This window comes from Eptatretus burgeri, chromosome 7 (assembly GCF_056783735.1).
Source record: "Eptatretus burgeri isolate ZD-2024b chromosome 7, Ebu_testis_v1, whole genome shotgun sequence".
Classification (NCBI taxonomy): Eukaryota; Metazoa; Chordata; class Myxini; order Myxiniformes; family Myxinidae; genus Eptatretus; species Eptatretus burgeri.
The window spans coordinates 75265645-75285298 of NC_140967.1; positions in this window are offsets into that span (position 1 = coordinate 75265645).

Below are 19654 nucleotides of genomic sequence, written 5' to 3' on the forward strand. Positions count from 1 at the left end.
AAAACATGTAGAAATGCAAAAAAAAAATTTTCTCCAACAATTTTTTTGGGGGGAGGGACCGAGTCCAAAATTTAATGGCATGATCCTCGGACCATACCTAACCCCCCCCCCACCAAGATTCGTCGAAATCCGTCGAGGAGTTTTTCCGTAATACTGTTCATAAACAAACAAACAAACAGAAAGGGGTGAAAACAGTAACCTCCATCCATCTTCGAAGATGGCGGAGGTTAAAGAGGGGGAGCACTCGGGAGAGTGCAAAACCTCCGCCGCCAATACTGCTGGGTCACTCAAGTGAACCTTATATTTTATTCATTAAATATGATGTCAACAATGCTGACAGAGTTATAGTTCTTTTCTCCATTTTTTTTGGGGGGGAGGGGGTTAGAAATCACTGAAAACATGTAAAAATGCAAACAAAAAAAATCGAAATATTGTTGAAAAAAAAAGTGAGAAAAAAATTTTCTCCAACAATTTTTATTGGGGGGGGTTGGAAATCACTTAAAACATGCAAAAATGCAAAAAAAAATTGGGGGGGTAACAATATTTGGGGGGGTGTTGGAAACCACTTAAAACATGTAAAAATGCAAAAAAATAAAAGAATTTTCTAAAAATTTTTGGGGGGGTTGGAAATCACTTAAAACATGAAGAAATGCAAGAAAAAAAATTCTTTTTTTTTGAGTGGGGGTAACAATTTTTTGGGGGGGTTGGAAATCACTTAAAATATGCAGAAATGCAAAAATCAAATTTCTATAACAATTTTTTTTGGGAGGGGGACCGAGTCCAAAATTTAATGGCATGATCCTTGGACCATACATAACCCCCCAAACAAGTTTCATCGAAATTCGTCGAGGAGTTTTTCCGAAATACTGTTCACAAACAAACAAACAGAAAGGGGTGAAAACAGTAACCTCCATCCATCTTCAAAGATGGCGGAGGTTATAAAGGGGCAGCACTCGGGAGAAACCTCCGCCGCCAATATTGCTGGGTCACTCAAGTGAACCTAAAATCTTATTCATTAAATATGTCAACAGTGCTGACAGAGTTATAGTTCTTTTCTCCAACATTTTTTTTTTGGGGGGGGGGGTTGGAAATCACTTAAAACATGTAAAAATGCAACAAAAAAAAATCAAAATTTTGTTGAAAAAAAAGTTTAAAATTATTTTTTTCCTGTAACAATTTTTTGGGGGGGTTGGAAATCACTTAAGACATGTAGAAATGCAAAAAGAAATTGGGGGAGGGGGGGTTGGTAACAACTTAAAACATGTAAAAATGCAAAAATATATACAAAATTCTCAAATTTTTTGGGGGGTTGGAAATCACTTAAAACATGTAGAAATGCAAAAAAAAATTTCTCTATTTTTTTTTGGGTGGGGGTAACAATTTTTTTGGGGGGGTTGGAAACCACTTAAAATATGCAGAAATGCAAAAAAAATTTCTCGAACAATTTTTTTGGGGGGGGGGTAAAAAAAATTTGGGGGAGTGGGGGTTGGAAATCACTTAAAACATGTAGAAATGCAAAACCTCCACCGCCAATACTGCTGGGTCACTCAAGTGAACCTAATATCTTATTCATTAAATATGATGTCAACAGTGCTGACAGAGTTATAGTTCTTTTCTCCAACATTTTTTTTTGGGGGGGGGGTTGGAAATCATTTAAAACATGTAAAAATGCAAAAAAAAAAATCGAAATTTTGTTGAAAAAAAAGTTTAAAAAAAAAATTTTCTCGAACAATTTTTTTGGGGGGGTTGGAAATCACTTAAAACATGTAGAAATGCAAAAAAAATCTTTTTGGGGGGGTTACAATTTTTATTGGGGGGGGTTATGGAAACGACTTAAAACATGTAAAAATGCAAAAAAATAAAAAAAAATTATGAAATTTTTAGGTGGCACTTGGAAATCATATAAAAGATGTAGAAATGCAAAAAAAATTTTCTCTAACAATTTTGTTGGGGGGTGGGTGACAATTTTTTGGGGGGGAGTTGGAAATCACTGAAAACATATAGAAATGCAAAAAAAAAATTCTCAATTTTTTTTTGGGTGGGGGTTACAATTTTTGGGGGGGGTTGAAAATCACTCAAAATATGTAGAAATCCCCCCCAAAAATTTCTCTAACAATTTTTTTTGGGGGGGAAACAATTTTTTGGGGGGGTTGGAAATCACTAAAAACATGTAGAAATGCAAAACAAATTCTCTTTTTTTGGGGTGGGGGTAACATTTGGGGGGCGGTTGGAAATCACTTAAAATATGCAAAAATGCAAAAAAAATTTCTCTAAATTTTTTTTTGGGGGTGGGGTAAAAAAAAAATTTAGGGGGGGGGGGGTTGGAAATCACTTTAAACATGTAGAAATGCAAAAAAAAATTTCTCTTACAATTTTTTTTTGGGGGGGGACCAAGTCCAAAATTTAATGGCATGATCTTTGGACCATACCTAACCCCGCCACCAAGTTTCGTCGAAATCCGTCGAGGAGTTTTTCTGTAATACTGTTCACAAACAAACAAACAAACAAACAAACAAACAGAAAGGGGAGAAAACAGCAATCTCCATCCATCTTCGAAGATGGCAGAGGTTAAAGAGGGGAAGCACTCGGGAGAGTGCAAAACCTCTGCCGCCAATACTGCTGGGTCACTCAAGTGAACCTTGTATCTTATTCATTAAATATGATGTCAAAAGTGCTGACAGAGTTATAGTGCTTTTCTCCAACATTTTGGGGGGGGTGGAAATCACTAAAAACATGTAAAAATTCAAAAAAAAATCGAAATTTTGTTGAAAAAGAAGTTGAAAAAAAAATATTTTTCTCCAACAATTTTTTTTGGGGTGCGTTCAAAATCACTTAAAACATGTAGAAATGCAGAAAAAAAATCTTTTTTTGGGGGGGGAGTAAATTTTTTGGGGGGGTTGGAAATCACTTAAAACATGTAAAAATGCAAAAAAAAAAGTTCTCTCTAACAATTTTTTTGGGGGGTAACAATATTTGGGGGTTGGACATCACTTAAAACATGTAGAAATGCAAAAAAAAATTCTCTATTTTTTTTTGGGTGGGGGTAACAGTTTTGGGGGGGGTTGGAAATCACTCAAAATATGTAGAAATCCCCCAAAAAAATCTTTTTTTGGGGGTGGGGGTAACAATTTTTTTGGGGGGGGTTGGAAATCACTTAAAACATGTAGAAATGCAAAAAGAAATTTCTCTTACAATTTTTTTTTGGGGGGTAACAATTTTTTTTTTTTGGGGGGGGTTGGAAATCACTTAAAACATGTAGAAATACAAAAAAATTCTCTATTTTTGGGGGAGGGGGTTGGAAATCACTTACATGTAAAAATGCAAAAAAAAAATTTTTTTTCTCAAACAATTTTTGGGGGAGTTGGAAATCACTTAAAATATGTAGAAAAGCAAATAAAAAAATTTCTCTAACAATTTTTTTGGGGGGGGGTTACAATTTTTTGGGGGGGTTGAAAATCACTTAAAACATGTAGAAATGCAAAAAAAAATTCTCTTTTTTTGGGTGGGGGTAACAATTTTTGGGGGGGGGTTGGAAATCACTTAAAACATGTAGAAATGTAAAAAAAAAAAATTTTCCAACAATTTTTTTGGGGGGAGGGACCGAGTCCAAAATTTAATGGCATGATCCTTGGACCATATCTAACCCCCCCCCCCCCACCAAGTTTCGTCGAAATCCGTCGAGGAGTTTTTCAGCAATACTGTTCACAAACAAACAAACAGAAAGGGGTAAAAGCAGTAACCTCCATCCATCTTCGAAGATGGCGGAGGTTGAAGAGCGGGAGCACTGGGGAGAGTGCAAAACCTCCGCCGCCAATACTGCTGGGTTACTCAAGTGAACCTTATATCTTATTCATTAAATATGATGTCAACAGTGCTGACAGAGTTATAGTTCTTTTCTCCAACATTTTTTTTGGGGGGGGGGTTGGAAATCACTTAAAACATGTAGAAATGCAAAAAAATATTTTTTGGGGGGGTAACAATTTTTATTGGGGGGGGAGTTGGAAACCACTTAAAACATGTAAAAATGCAAAAAAATAAAAAATTCTCAAATTTTTTGGTCGGGGTTGGAAATCACTGAAAAGATGTAGAAATGCAAAAAAAAAAATTTCTAAGAATTTTTTTGGGGGGTGGGTGACAATTTTTTGGGGGGGTTGGAAATCACTTAAAACATGTAGAAATGCAAAAAAAAAATCTTTTTTTTGCGTGAGGGTAGCAATTTTTGGGGGGGGTTGGAAATCACTTAAAACATGTAGAAATGTAAATAAAAATTTCTCTAATAATTTTTTTTGGGGGTAACAATTTTTTGGGGGGGGGGTTGGAAATCACTTAAAACATGTATAAATGCAAAAAAATTCTCTTTTTGGGGGGTGGGGGTCACAATTTTTGGGGGGCGGTTGGAAATCACTTAAAATATGCAGAAATGCAAAAAAAAAAATTCTCTAAATTTTTGGAGGGGGTTGGAAATCACTTAAAACATGTAGAAATGCAAAAAAAATCTTTTTTGGGGGGGTAACAATTTTTATTGGGGGGGGGTTATGGAAACCACTTAAAACATGTAAAAATGCAAAAAAATAAAAAAAATTATCAAATTTTTGGGTGGCAGTTGGAAATCATAAAAGATGTAGAAATGCAAAAAAAAATTTTCTCTAACAATTTTTTTGGGGGGTGGGTGACAATTTTTGGGGGGGTGGAAATCACTGAAAATATGTGGAAATGCAAAAAAAAATTCTCAATTTTTTTTGGGGGGGAAACAATTTTTGGGGAGGTTGGAAATCACTTAAAACATGTAGAAATGCAAAAAAAATTCTCTTTTTTTGGGGTGGGGGTAACATTTTGGGGGGGGTTGGAAATCACTTAAAACATGAAGAAATGCAAGAAAAAAAATTCTTTTTTTTTGAGTGGGGGTAACAATTTTTTGGGGGGGTTGGAAATCACTTAAAATATGCAGAAATGCAAAAATCAAATTTCTATAACAATTTTTTTTTGGGGGGGGACCGAGTCCAAAATGTAATGGCATGATCCTTGGACCATACATAACCCCCAAACAAGTTTCGTCGAAATTCGTCGAGGAGTTTTTCCGAAATACTGTTCACAAACAAACAAACAGAAAGGGGTGAAAACAGTAACCTCCATCCATCTTCAAAGATGGCGGAGGTTAAAAAGGGGGAGCACTCGGGAGAAACCTCCGCCACCAATATTGCTGGGTCACTCAAGTGAACCTAAAATCTTATTCATTAAATATGTCAACAGTGCTGACAGTTATAGTTCTTTTCTCCAACATTTTTTTTTGGGGGGGGGGTGTTGGAAATCACTTAAAACATGTAAAAATGCAACAAAAAAAAATCAAAATTTTGTTGAAAAAAAAGTTTAAAATTATTTTTTTCCTGTAACAATTTTTTGGGGGGGTTCGAAATCACTTAAGACATGTATAAATGCAATAAAAAAATCTTTTTTGGGGGGGTAACAATTTTGGGGGGAGGGTTGGTAACAACTTAAAACATGTAAAAATGCAAAAATATATACAAAATTCTCAAATTTTTGGGGGGGTTGGAAATCACTTAAAATATGTAGACATGCAAAAAAAATTTCTCTAACAATTTTTTTGGGGGGTTGGAAATCACTTAAAACATGTAGAAATGTAAAAAAAAAAATTTCTCCAACAATTTTTTGGGGGGGAGGGACCGAGTCCAAAATTTAATGGCATGATCCTCGGACCATACCTAACCCCCCCCCCCCCACCAAGATTCGTCGAAATCCGTCGAGGAGTTTTTCCGTAATACTGTTCATAAACAAACAAACAAACAGAAAGGGGTGAAAACAGTAACCTCCATCCATCTTCGAAGATGGCGGAGGTTAAAGAGGGGGAGCACTCGGGAGAGTGCAAGACCTCCGCCGCCAATACTGCTAGGTCACTCAAGTGAACCTTATATCTTATTCATTAAATATGATGTCAACAGTGCTGACAGTGTTATAGTTCTTTTCTCCAACATTTTTTTTGGGGGGGGGGGGGTTGGAAATCACTGAAAACATGTAAAAATGCAAAATAAAAAAATCGAAATTTTGTTGAAAAAAAAAGTGAGAAAAAAATTTTCTCCAACAATTTTTATTGGGGGGGGTTGGAAATCACTTAAAACATGCAAAATGCAAAAAAATTCTCAATTTTTTTTGGATGGGGTTACAATTTTTTTTGGGGGGGGTTGGAAATCACTCAAAATATGTAGAAATCCCCCAAAAAAATTCTCTAAGAATTTTCTAAAAATTTTTGGGGGGGTTGGAAATCACTTAAAACATGAAGAAATGCAAGAAAAAAATTCTTTTTTTTTGAGTGGGGGTAACAATTTTTTTGGGGGGTTGGAAATCACTTAAAATATGCAGAAATGCAAAAATCAAATTTCTATAACAATTTTTTTTTTTGGGGGGGACCGAGTTCAAAATGTAATGGCATGATCCTTGGACTATACATAACCCCCAAACAAGTTTCGTCGAAATTCGTCGAGGAGTTTTTCCGAAATACTGTTCACAAACAAACAAACAAACAAACAAACAGAAAGCGGTGAAAACAGTAACCTCCATCCATCTTCGAAGATGGCTGAGGTTAAAGAGGGGAGCACGGGGGAGCGTGCAAAACCTCCGCCGCCAATACTGCTGGGTCACTCAAGTGAACCTTATATCTTATTCATTAAATATGATGTCAACAGTGCTGACAGAGTTATAGTTCTTTTCTCCAACATTTTTTTTTTTTTGGGGGGGTTGGAAATCACTTAAAACATGTAAAAATGCAAAAAAAAAAAAAAACAAGTCCAAAATTTATTGGCATGATCCTTGGACCATACCTAACCCCCCCCCCCCCCACCAAGTTTCGTCGAAATCCGCCGAGGAGTTTTTCTGTAATACTGTTCACAAACAAACAAACAAACAGAAAGAGGTGAAAACAGCAACCTCCATCCATCTTCGAAGATGGCGGACGTTAAAGAGGGGGAGCACTCGGTAGAGTGCAAAACCTCCGCCGCCAATACTGCTGGGTCACTCAAGTGAACCTTATATCTTATTCATTAAATATGATGTCAACAGTGCTGACAGAGTTATAGTGCTTTTCTCCAACATTTATTTGGGGGGGGGGGGGCTTGGAAATCACTTAAAACATGTAAAAATGCAAAAAACAATATAAAAAATCGAAATTTTGTTGAAAAAAGTTTTTAAAAATATTTTCTCAAATTTTTTGGTCGGGGTTGGAAATCACTGAAAAGATGCAGAAATGCAAAAAAAAATTTCTCTAACAATTTTTTTGGGGGGTGGGTGACAATTTTTTGGGGGGGTTGGAAATCACTTAAAACATGTAGAAATGCAAAAAAAAAATTCTCAATTTTTTTTTAGGTGGGGGTAACAATTTTTTTGGGGGAGGTTGGAAATCACTCAAAATATGTAGAAATCCCCCAAAAAATTTCTCTAACAATTTTTTTTTGGGGGGGTAACAATTTTTTTTGGGGGGGGGTTGGAAATCACTTAAAACATGTAGAAATGCAAAAAAATTCTCTTTTTTTTGGGGTGGGGGTAACAATTTTTTTGGGGGGCGGTTGGAAATCACTTAAAATATGCAGAAATGCAAAAAAAAAATTCTCTAAATTTTGGGGGGGGGTAAAAAAAATTTGGGGGGGTTGGAAATCACTTAAAACATGTAGAAATGCAAAAAAAAATTCTCTAACAATTTTTTTGGGGGGGGGCGCTGACCAAGTCCAAAATTTAATGGCATGATCCTTGGACTATACCTAACCCCGCCACCAAGTTTCGTCGAAATCCGTCAAGGAGTTTTTCCGTAATACTGTTCACAAACAAACAAACAGAAAGGGGTGAAAACAGTAACCTCCATTGATCTTCGAAGATGGTGGAGGTTAAAGAGGGGGAGCACTCGGGAGAAACCTCCGCCGCCAATACTGCTGGGTCACTCAAGTGAACCTTATATCTTATTCATTAAATATGTCAACATTGCTGACAGAGTTATAGTTCTTTTCTCCAACATTTTTTTTTTTGGGGGGGGGGGTTGGAAATCACTTAAAACATGTAAAAATGCAAAAAAAAAAACCTCAAAATTTTGTTGAAAAAAAAGTTTAAAATTATTTTTTTCCTGTAACAATTTTTGGGGGGGTTGGAAATCACTTAAGACATGTAGAAATGCAAAAAAAAAATCTTTTTTGGGGGGGGTAACAATTTTTTTGGGGGGGTTGGTAACAACTTAAAACATGTAAAAATGCAAATATATATACAAAATTCTCAAATTTTTGGGGGGGTGAGAAATCACTTAAAATATGTAGACATGCAAAAAAAATTTCTCGAACAATTTTTTTGGGGGGTTGGAAATCACTTAAAACATGTAGAAATGCAAAAAAAAAAATTCTCTATTTTTTTGGGTGGGGGTAACAATTTTTTGGGGGGGGGTTGGAAACCACTTAAAATATGCAGAAATGCAAAAAAAATTTCTCGAACAATTTTTTGGGGGGGGTAAAAAAAATTTGGGGGAAGGGGGGTTGGAAATCACTTAAAACATGTAGAAATGCAAAACCTCCGCCGCCAATACTGCTGGGTCACTCAAGTGAACCTTATATCTTATTCATTAAATATGATGTCAACAGTGCTGACAGAGTTATAGTTCAAACAAACAGACAAACAAACAAACAAGCAGAAATGGGTGAAAACAGTAACCTCCATCTATCTTCGAAGATGGCGGAGGTTAAAGAGGGGGAGCACTCGGGAGAGTGCAAAACCTCTGCCGTCAATACTGCTGGGTCACTCAAGTAAACCTTATATCTTATTCATTAAATATGATGTCAACAGTGCTGACAGAGTTATAGTTCTTTTCTCCAACATTTTTTTTTTGGGGGGGGGTTGGAAATCACTTAAAACATGTAGAAATACAAAAAAAATCTCTATTTTTTGGGGGGGGTAAAGAAAATTGAGGGGGGGTTGGAAATTACTTAAAACATGTAGAAATGCAAAAAAAAAATTCTCAATTTTTTTTTGGATGGGGGTTACAATTTTTTTGGGGGGGGGGGTTGGAAATCACTCAAAATATGTAGAAATTCCCCACAAAAATTCTCTAACAATTTTTTTTGGGGGGGAAACAATTTTGGGGGGGTTGGAAATCACTTAAAACATGGAGAAATGCAAAAAAAAAATTCTCTTTTTTTTGCGTGGGGGTAACAATTTTTTTGGGGGGTTGGAAATCACAAAATGTGTAGAAATGCAAAAAAGAAAATTTTTTCTCCAACAATTTTTTTGGGGGGGCGGACCAAGTCCAAAATTTGATGGCATGATCCTTGGACCATACCTCACCCCCCAAACAAGTTTCATCGAAATCCGTCGAGGAGTTTTTCTGTAATACTGTTCACAAACAAACAAACAAACAAACAAACAAACAGAAAGCGGTGAAAACAGTAACCTCCATCCATCTTCGAAGATGGCTGAGGTTAAAGAGGGGGAGCACTGGGGAGAGTGCAAAACCTCCGCCGCCAATACTGCTGGGTCACTCAAGTGAACCTTATATCTTATTCATTAAATATGATGTCAACCGTGCTGACAGATTTATAGTTCTTTTCTCCAACATTTTTTTTTTTGGGGGGGTGGGGAGTGGAAATCACTTAAAACATGTAAAAATGCAAAAAAAAAAAAACAAGTCCAAAATTTATTGGCATGATCCTTGGACCATACCTAACCCCCCCCCCCCCCACCAAGTTTCGTCGAAATCCGCCGAGGAGTTTTTCTGTAATACTGTTCACAAACAAACAAACAAACAGAAAGAGGTGAAAACAGCAACCTCCATCCATCTTCGAAGATGGCGGACGTTAAAGAGGGGGAGCACTCGGTAGAGTGCAAAACCTCCGCCGCCAATACTGCTGGGTCACTCAAGTGAACCTTATATCTTATTCATTAAATATGATGTCAACAGTGCTGACAGAGTTATAGTGCTTTTCTCCAACATTTATTTGGGGGGGGGGGCTTGGAAATCACTTAAAACATGTAAAAATGCAAAAAAAATATAAAAAATCGAAATTTTGTTGAAAAAGGTTTTTAAGAATATTTTCTCCAACAATTTTTGGGGGGGATTGGAAATCACTTAAAACATGTAGAAATGCAAAAAAAAAAAAAAATCTTTTTTGGGGGGGGTAACAATTTTTTGGGGGGGTGGGTTGGAAACCACTTAAAACATGTAAAAATGCAAAAAAATAAAATAATTTTTCTCAAATTTTGGGGGGGTTGGAAATCACAAAATATGTAGAAATGCAAAAAAAAAATTTCTCTATTTTTTTTTGGTGGGGGAAACAATGTTTTGGGGGTGGGGGTCGAAATCACTTAAAATATGTAGAAATGCAAAGAAAAAAAATTCTCTAACTATTTTGGGGGGGGGTAACAATTTTTTTGGGGGGGGTTGGAAATCACTTAAAACATGTAGAAATACAAAAAAATTCTCCATTTTTGGGGGGGGGTTGAAAATCACTTAAAACATGTAGAAATGCAAGAAAAAAATTCTCAAACAATTTTTTTAGGGGGGGCGACCAAGTCCAAAATTTGATGGCATGATCATTGGACCATACCTCACCCCCCAAACAAGTTTCATCGAAATCCGTCGAGGAGTTTTTCTGTAATACTGTTCACAAACAAACAAAAAACAGAAAGCGATGAAAACAGTAACCTCCATCCATCTTCGAAGATGGCGGAGGTTAAAGAGGGGGAGCACTGGGGAGAGTGCAAAACCTCCGCCGCCAATACTGCTGGGTCACTCAAGTGAACCTTATATCTTATTCATTAAATATGATGTCAACAGTGCTGACAGAGTTATAGTTCTTTTCTCCAACATTTTTTTGGGCGGGGGGGGGTGGAAATCACTTAAAACATGTAAAAATGCAAAAAAAAAAAAAAAAATCGAAATTTTTTTGAAAAAAAAAGTTTAAAAATTTTTTTTTTCTCTAACAATTTTTTGGGGGGGTTGGAAATCACTTAAAACATGTAGAAATGCAAAAAAATATTTTTTGGGGGGGTAACAATTTTTATTGGGGGGGGGGGTTGGAAACCACTTAAAACATGTAAAAATGCAAAAAAAAAAAATTATCAATTTTTTGTGTGGGAGTTGGAAATCACTGAAAAGATGTAGAAATGCAAAAAAAAAAATTCTCTAACAATTTTGTTGGGGGGTGGGTGACAATTTTTTGGGGGGTTGGAAATCACTGAAAACATGCAAGTAGGGTGAATATACTGGTTGTGGCTCACTTTTCCCCATGTAAATGAATGGGGGATTTTCAGCGATTCATATTTTTTTCCCTAAAAATAAACTTCCTTTTTATCCCAAGGTATATTTATTTGTCTCCCCTTTTAACCTGTGGACACTTTTTTTTTCAAATAATCCATGCAATAAGATAAAGATTTGTTCAAGTACTAAAGTGGTAATGTGATTTGTTAAAGGTGATTCGAAAGAAATATCTGAAACGTCTAAGCCTCGGGGCACTCTTTATCAAATAACCGATGCATATTGTTTAGCTCACTCATTGAACCTATAAAGATTTGTTCATTCTCAAATTCCTTCAATAGTTTAATTTTCTTTGCACAATAATCCCCATCTAAAATATTGAAAAACAAAACATTTGAATCTTTATATTTTTTAAGATACCCCTTTTGTGCCATTACGAAATGATAAACTTCTCTTAATGATCTCATCTGGCCACCGCCCAAGTTGCAAATCATTTTTGTACATAAACCACGCCATAAAAAAAGTTTTGTTTCAAATGTTTTCAGTTCGTGCCATGAAAATGAGGAAGTGTTTTTTTGACACGGTCGTGCTGTGTGAATGAGGAAGTGTTTTTGGACAGTCATGCTGTGAAAAAATAGGAACTATTCTGTGAGACAAGGCCTCGTGTTTCTATTTTATCTCAGAACACGAACAGGCTTTTAAACATGTTTAATCAAAACCATTTTAGGGTATTTTAAGTATGTTTTAAAAATGATTCATACAATTTGAGAATATATCGCCCAGTTATTTTCCAAGCTGTCTCGCCCGAAGCGTCATTTCCTGTGGCCACACCCAATGATTAAGCAATCTCCTCATCGTTGCCTTATAAGTGATTCGCCAGACAAAGTTTCTGCCAGACGGGATTTTCATTTTTACAACTGAGACATGAGCGATCTTTCTTCCGCGAACAAAACAGCTCAACACAAAGTTGGTAAGTCTGTGTATAGGTTCCTCTTTGAACGATGAAGCAATTGATTACAAATTAAATCGTGATAATTCTGATATATATTTTTTTCTTGGCAGGTCCTTGGAAGAAGAGCATTTTACATATCACGACGAGGTGCATGAAATTAATGCTCTTATTGAAGAGGTCAATCATCTTAGAAGAGAATTGAAAAACATTTTTAATGACTGACACGACGTCTTATCACAGCCTCTGATCTTTTTGCCATCTTGTACCAATGGTAAAAAAAAACTGAGACATGGACTCACTCTCTTCCGATGAAGATAACAGCTCACTACAAAGTTGGTAAGTTTGTGTATGGTTTCCTCTTTGAACGATGAAGCAATTGATTATAAATTAAATCATGATAATGCGAAAATATATATTTTTTCCTGGCAGGTCCTTGGAAGAAGTGGAGTTTACATATCACGATGAGGTGCATCAAATGAATGCTCTTATTGAAGAGGTCAATGATTTTAGAAGAGAATTGAAAAACATTTATAATGACTGGTACGAAGTCTTATCACGGCCTCTGATCTCGAATGAATTAAACCAATGGTGAGACACGTGTGTGTGTGTGTGTGTGTGTGTGTGTGTGTGTGTGTGTGTGTGTGTGTGTGTGTGTGTGTGTGTGTGTGTGTGTGTGTGTGTGTGTGTGCGCGTGTGCGTGTGTGTGTGTGTGTGTCTCTTTCCCTGTCTGTTTGTCTCTCTCTATCTCTCCCTGTCTGTCTCTTTGTATCCCTCTCTGTCTGTCTTTCTACCTACCTCTCTCTGTCTGTCTCTCCATCTATACCCTTGACTCATTATTTTTTTTTTCAGCTCGATCACACAACATAAGCTGTTGAAGCAATCTGGTACAACACATGATTTTCTGGAGGTAAATGTTTCTGAATTATTATTTAGTTATTTGTTTATTTATTCTTTTATTAATATCATTCTCTCTTTGGAATGTCGCCTTATGTTGGTTGCATCATTAGTATGGACGCAGTTTTACCAGTACACTGGAATTCATTTTATTGGCCTTGGAAGGATGACAGGCTGAGTCGGCCCCCTGGTGTGTTAATTCAGTGGTCACCGAGGCTTGAACTTAGAACCAACACCAGGCTTACTCATATTACCATGTAATTATCTTTATAAAACCTAATTATTATCCACTTTTTGTTTCAAAACAGAATATGGTGTCTGAGTTTCGAAATCACAAGACATCTGAATAAGATTGCTGGGAAAGATTATGCATTCTCGCAAATGAATATTTAATATTTTCAATTTTGATTAATTATATTTGTTTTGTTTGCAATTACTTGATTTTGAATTTCAAAAAAAGGATCAAGACATGAAGGAGAGGGAGGGAGGGGGGGGGGGGGGGGGGTAGTTGCGCTCATCCAACGACCCATCACCCCCTCATCCCACCCCTCCCCTCCCCATGTGTGTGTGTGGGGAAGGGTGGGGGTGGGATGAGGGAGGTGGTGGGTCAAAGGTGGGGGCGCACAGGGGGATGAGGGGTGGGGCTTGTGTGGGTGGGGTTTGTGTGGGTGGGGTTTGTGTGGGTGGGGTTTATGTGGGCGGGGCTTGTGTGGGTGGGGCGTGTGTGGGCGGGGCTTGTGTGGGTGGGGTTTATGTGGGCAGGGTTTATGTGGGTGGGGCTTGTGTGGGCAGGGTTTATGTGGGAGGGGTGAATGTGGATGAGGCTTATGTGGATGAGGTTTGTGTGGATAAATGGATGGGTGGAGAGATGGGTGGATGGGTGGATGAGTGGAGCTTGTGTGGATGGGTGGATAATTTTTTAATTAAATAAACATGTTGTGTGTGGGGAACTAATTAACTAATCACTAATTATGTGAATATGATGAATATGGGTGGAGCTTGTGTGGGGTTTGTGTGTGTGGAGCTTGTGTGGGGTGGAGTTTTTGTGTGGAGCTTGTGTGGGGTGGGGTTTATGTGGGTGGGTTTTGTGTGGGCGGAGTCAAAAGGGGCGGAGTCAAAAAATTTCAATTTATCTTTGTCTTTTGTAATTCCTGTGAATAAAATGAACCTAAAATCTCTTCCCCTTCCAAATCATATATCTTATAAGTCCAAGGAACCGTATCTATTACATCAACAATTTTAAAAAGTTCGTTCGTCCATCGTTTAATATAACCCTTTTCAAAATGAGATTTCCACCTATATATTCTTACGATATCACCAACTTTGAACTTAGGTTTTCTGACATTAATCTCTTTTTCATATTTTAATTTTGTAAATGTTTCTGATGGTTTCATATTTGTTGACGTGTGAACCGTGTCATTATACTTATCCACAATATCCTGAATAAAAGATGACCATTGTTGTGAACCGAGTTGTGTGAATTTTTTATATAATCTCTCTTTTAAGGTACGATTAAAACGTTCAACAACAACTGCTTTCCCTTCATTAAAGGTACTGTATAATGTAATACTGTTATTTTTTAGAAAATTCATAAATGTCTTGTTATAAAACTCTCTACCCTCATCAGTCCACAATTTTTTAGGTTTTCTCTTACTTTTATTAAATGTCTGTTGAAAGGCTAACATAAGAGTATTACCTGTTTTGTTTTTTAATGGCACAACCCATGCGTATCTACTCCTCAAATCAATAACGGTTAAAGCATCTCTTATCATTATCATTCTTGTACCCCTTATCATTATTGAGTTCAATCAAATCAGCAGACCAGATATAATCTACTTCCTTGGAATAAACTTTCCTTCTCTGAAACTTTGTGAATATTGGTTTATGTAATTCATCAGCTAATTGCTCTTCAGTCTTAATGACATCATTAGAACCTATAAGTTTTTTGAATTTCCAAGTCCAAGTTTCAATTTAGCACTGATCATCTTTTTCACAATGAACCGATCAACTTTTTCTCTCAAGGTTGGATTTTGTATCAGAGACAAATTATACAACATTTCTCTATCAGCTTCATGCTTTTCTTCCAACGTTGTGGTATTCCCATAATCTATATCGTGTCTCATGCACACTTCATCAACTCTATTGATGGGTTTACTCCATGATTTAGGATTGTCTGCCTCATCTAATCTTTTATCCAAGTTTGTGCCTGGACCACAGAAAGAATACCCTGGAAGATGTAATTCCCCTGGTATTCCAGTAGTTGTAAATTTACTTCCTGATAAAAACTTTTGTATATCTCCTCCTCGTTTGTGTTTGGAGATAAATTGATTTTTTTTGAACCACACACCGAACATATACCTTTTTGTATAACCCTGTTATTTTTACTTTTAATATATGAAATATTTTTAGTATTAGTTTTCTTTTTACATTTGAGACAATAACTCATTTATTTATGTGAAAAATTCCTGCAGAGTGCAAAAACCTTTTTAGTTTCCAACATGCACATTTGAATCTTAATTTTTAAAACATAAAGAATCCTTAGAAATGCCTTCACTCTCTCCTCCATTTATTTAAGAAAAAAAATAAAAATGAAAAACTTGAAGTAAAATGAATAGCTTGTCGATGTCAATAGTCTTGTCGAAAATATTTCAAATAGACTTGTCAATTCTTTGTTTTCCTCCTCGGTGGGTTGAGTTATTTCTGTAATACCTCCAATCTTTTTTTAATCTCATCGGTTTCCATATTTTCATATTTATTTCGTCTCGCTCTCTCCTCCCTCTCCTCCTTCTCTCTCTTCTCCTTTTCCTCCTTCTCTTTCTTCTCCCTCTCCTCCTTCTCTCTCTTCTCCTTTTCCTCCTCTTCCTTCTCTTCTTCAACTCCTTCCTCATCCCTTATTATCCTTGAATTGCTTACACCCCATAGAATATCATACATATATTCATCAGGATTTCTTGTTATTCCTGTATCCAAAATAATTTTTTTTTACAACAGGAAACCAATAAAATTTCTTTTGAATTTCTAAAAGAGCCTTACCTTTTCTTAACTGTATAATTTTTTTCATTATTTAACATTCTAATTAAATCTAAAGTTGTCGGTTTATCAACATCAGCATAATGCCAATCTTTTATTGAAAATACCTCATTCTTATGTTGTAGAACATATTTATTAAAATACCGAATACCCTTTTCTTGAAGGTATGCTTGGACACAGAAATGATAATTTTCTTGAAGCCTTATTGCTGTCATTTATGTATTAGAAATATATGTTAGAATAATATTATGGCACGATACACCTCCCCATCTTCCCATAGTTAAATCATTTTGTATTTCCTTACTTATTATATATAATCCTGTTTTTTCTGTTTTCATGATATAAACAAGGGCAAAACCATTATTATATTTATCCTTATTAAATTATTTTATTTGTTATTTACTAATCGTGGCCCCACAAAACTCATTCTCAACACCAAGTGGATAATATTCTTCCTTACAAGACTGATTTAACTGTTCCAGCTCTTCGAGGTTAATTTTAAATGACCAATTATACCCTAAATCATTCATATCATACCCCCATTGTTCTATTCTCATACAAACGATACGCCCTTCTTTATAAAAATTTATTTTAATTCGAACTGTGAATTCTGTATGACCTGGAGATGATATCAACACTTCTGTATCTTTGGAATACACGGCCGTTTTATTTAAAGATATATATTGTGATAAATCGCTTAATCTCACCAAGTCATTCGCGTCAGTCGGGCTTGGATAATTTTTTAATTTATAAGCATTTTTCATGTTAATATTTTTGGTTATATTATATTTATGTCGTTCAGCCTGTGCCTTTGTGTAATAATTTGATAAATCAATATCCAGTTCTTGAGATACACCAAAGATAGAACCATCTTTACCAACATAAGTCATTTATATTAGATTAAAAATAATATCATAAAAATTTTTATTTTTGTTGAGTTGAAATAACACATATAGACATAATTGACCACAACACTTGGAATTTAATTCTTGGACTTGAAATGTTTGATAAACACCATTCTGTAAGAATTTTATGACTTCAACAGGTGGTGGAAGACCAAAACTATCAAAATAATATTTGTCTTGACTATTAAAAATACAAACCCAATGAGAACCGTTCCCATTATTATCTTCTAAGTTCATAATAATATTCTTTGTATGTTTCGGCACATTTGTTAATTCATCTCTCATACAAATAACCACATGATGAATTTTTAATTTCTTACAATATTTGACAAGTTGTAAATTTGATGTTGTATTCTTTCCAAATTCTTTGAACCACTCATCAATGCTCATTTATTTATTAGAAAGATATAATCATTACCTCTTTTCGTTAATTTTACACCTGCTTGTGCTATAGAAGAAAGCATATCCCCAACTAACAATCTCGCTTTATCAGGCAGACCTTCAAGTTTTTCAGCAAAATCTACAATTACACCACTTCCACTAATTTGTTTCTCCAACTCTTTGTTATGTCTTTCCAATTCTTTTTGAGCCTGGAGTTGAGCCTTCCTTTCGTTGGCAGTTTTCACCGCTGTTGAAATACCACCCGTCAATGCTCCAACCGCACTTAAACCAGCAAATAAAGGAATTAGAAATGGGAGAAATCCTCCACTCGTCTCTCTTATTGAATATTTTTTCAACATTGGTTTTGTCATTTTAATTTTAAGTGAGCCAGTGTCATTCAAGATTTTAACCTGTTCTCTTGTGAGCAAAACATCAATTCTTACTGCTCATTTTCTCTGAATTGTATTAATGTTAATCATACAAGGCTTTTGATTTTGAACACAAGATGATAGTTTATGAAGATTGATTTGATTAACATATACCCCAGTTGGTACTTTGCCACTCATTTATTTAACAAAAAATTATGTGAGACTAATCATCACACCATTATCTGTATTAATCTGTAATTCTGTTTCTTCCAAAAGCAAACAATATGTATCAACTTCTTCACTCTCTCCTCTTTCAATGTATAGGGAAGTATCCACTCGATTAGACTTTATAGTTTCCTTTTGAGCGCTCAGGTCAAACGCATAGATTGTATACAAACTTTTAAATGCTGTCATATCCAAAATAGGTTCTTTATTTCCATTAATTTCACACACCTTTTGGTAAGACTTGTATGCTTCAGCAAAATCATTTTTTTCCCAATTAATTTCCAATCTATCTCGTGGATAAAATGTTCCATCTAGAGAAACGCGAAGTTGTTTCACCTTAGCATTATCACTCAATGCATTATTCTTATCAGTCGCAGTATCACCATCTGGCTTTTTAAAAATGATCCACAGATATCGTGGCTTTCCTTCCAGAACACCCAAATTCCACGTGTAAGTAGTTTGGTTGAGTTTAACGTGTTGACATCTTCTTTTGAGGTATGATACACTGAGTGGTTTCTTTGAGTTAAGTCTTCTATTCAACATCTCTTCTGTTTTAAGATTAGGAGTATATTCACTGATATACCAACTCATTTCCTCAATTACAAATTTATTCTGATCACCAAAAGCACTACCAACACCAAAAAGCAATCGATTTTCATTATCATTCCTTTGTAGTTGAAATGTAATTTTAAGACCATACAGAACTTTATCATGATCACAAAATCCAAATATACCTTTAAGAGGAACTGCCACAGTAAAACTATTTTCTGCTTTTGTATCATCATTATACGCTCCTTTCCTTTGAGTATATCCAGGGTCTGTGTTTGTTCCCGTTGACATATCAGGAATAAAACCTTCGACAGACCCCTTTCCCATTCTATCACTGAATGTATATAGTGTAAATTTCATCATTTCAGATACAGCAGAGACATAATCAACTGCTTCAACTTCTTGTGTTCCAATATACAAACGAACACTATCAAACATTTTCAAGAAGAAATCATTTACAAGTGTAGCGTTAAATCACTTTAAACATGTGGAAATGCAAAAAAAAAATTCTCTTACAATTTTTTTTTTTGGGGGGGGACCAAGTCCAAAATTTAATGGCATGATCCTTGGACCATACCTAACGCCGCCACCAAGTTTCGTCGAAATCCGTCGAGGAGTTTTTCTGTAATACTGTTCACAAACAAACAAACAAACAGAAAGGGATGAAAACAGCAATCTCCATCCATCTTCGAAGATGGCAGAGGTTAAAGAGGGGGAGCACTCGGGAAAGTGCAAAACCTCTGCCGCCAATACTGCTGGGTCACTCAAGTGAACCTTATATCTTATTCATTAAATATGATGTCAAAAGTGCTGACAGAGTTATAGTGCTTTTCTCCAACATTTTTTTTTTGGGGGGGGGGGGGGTGGAAATCACTAAAAACATGTAAAAATTCAAAAAAATATCGAAATTTTGTTGAAAAAGAAGTTGAAAATTTTTTTTTCTCCAACAAATTTTTTTGGGGTGCGTTCGAAATCACTTAAAACATGTAGAAATGCAGAAAAAAAATTCTTTTTTTGGGGGGGGTAACAATTTTTTGGGGGGGTTGGAAATCACTTAAAACATGTAAAAATGCAAAAAAAAAAATTTTCTCACAATTTTTGGGGGGTTGGAAAT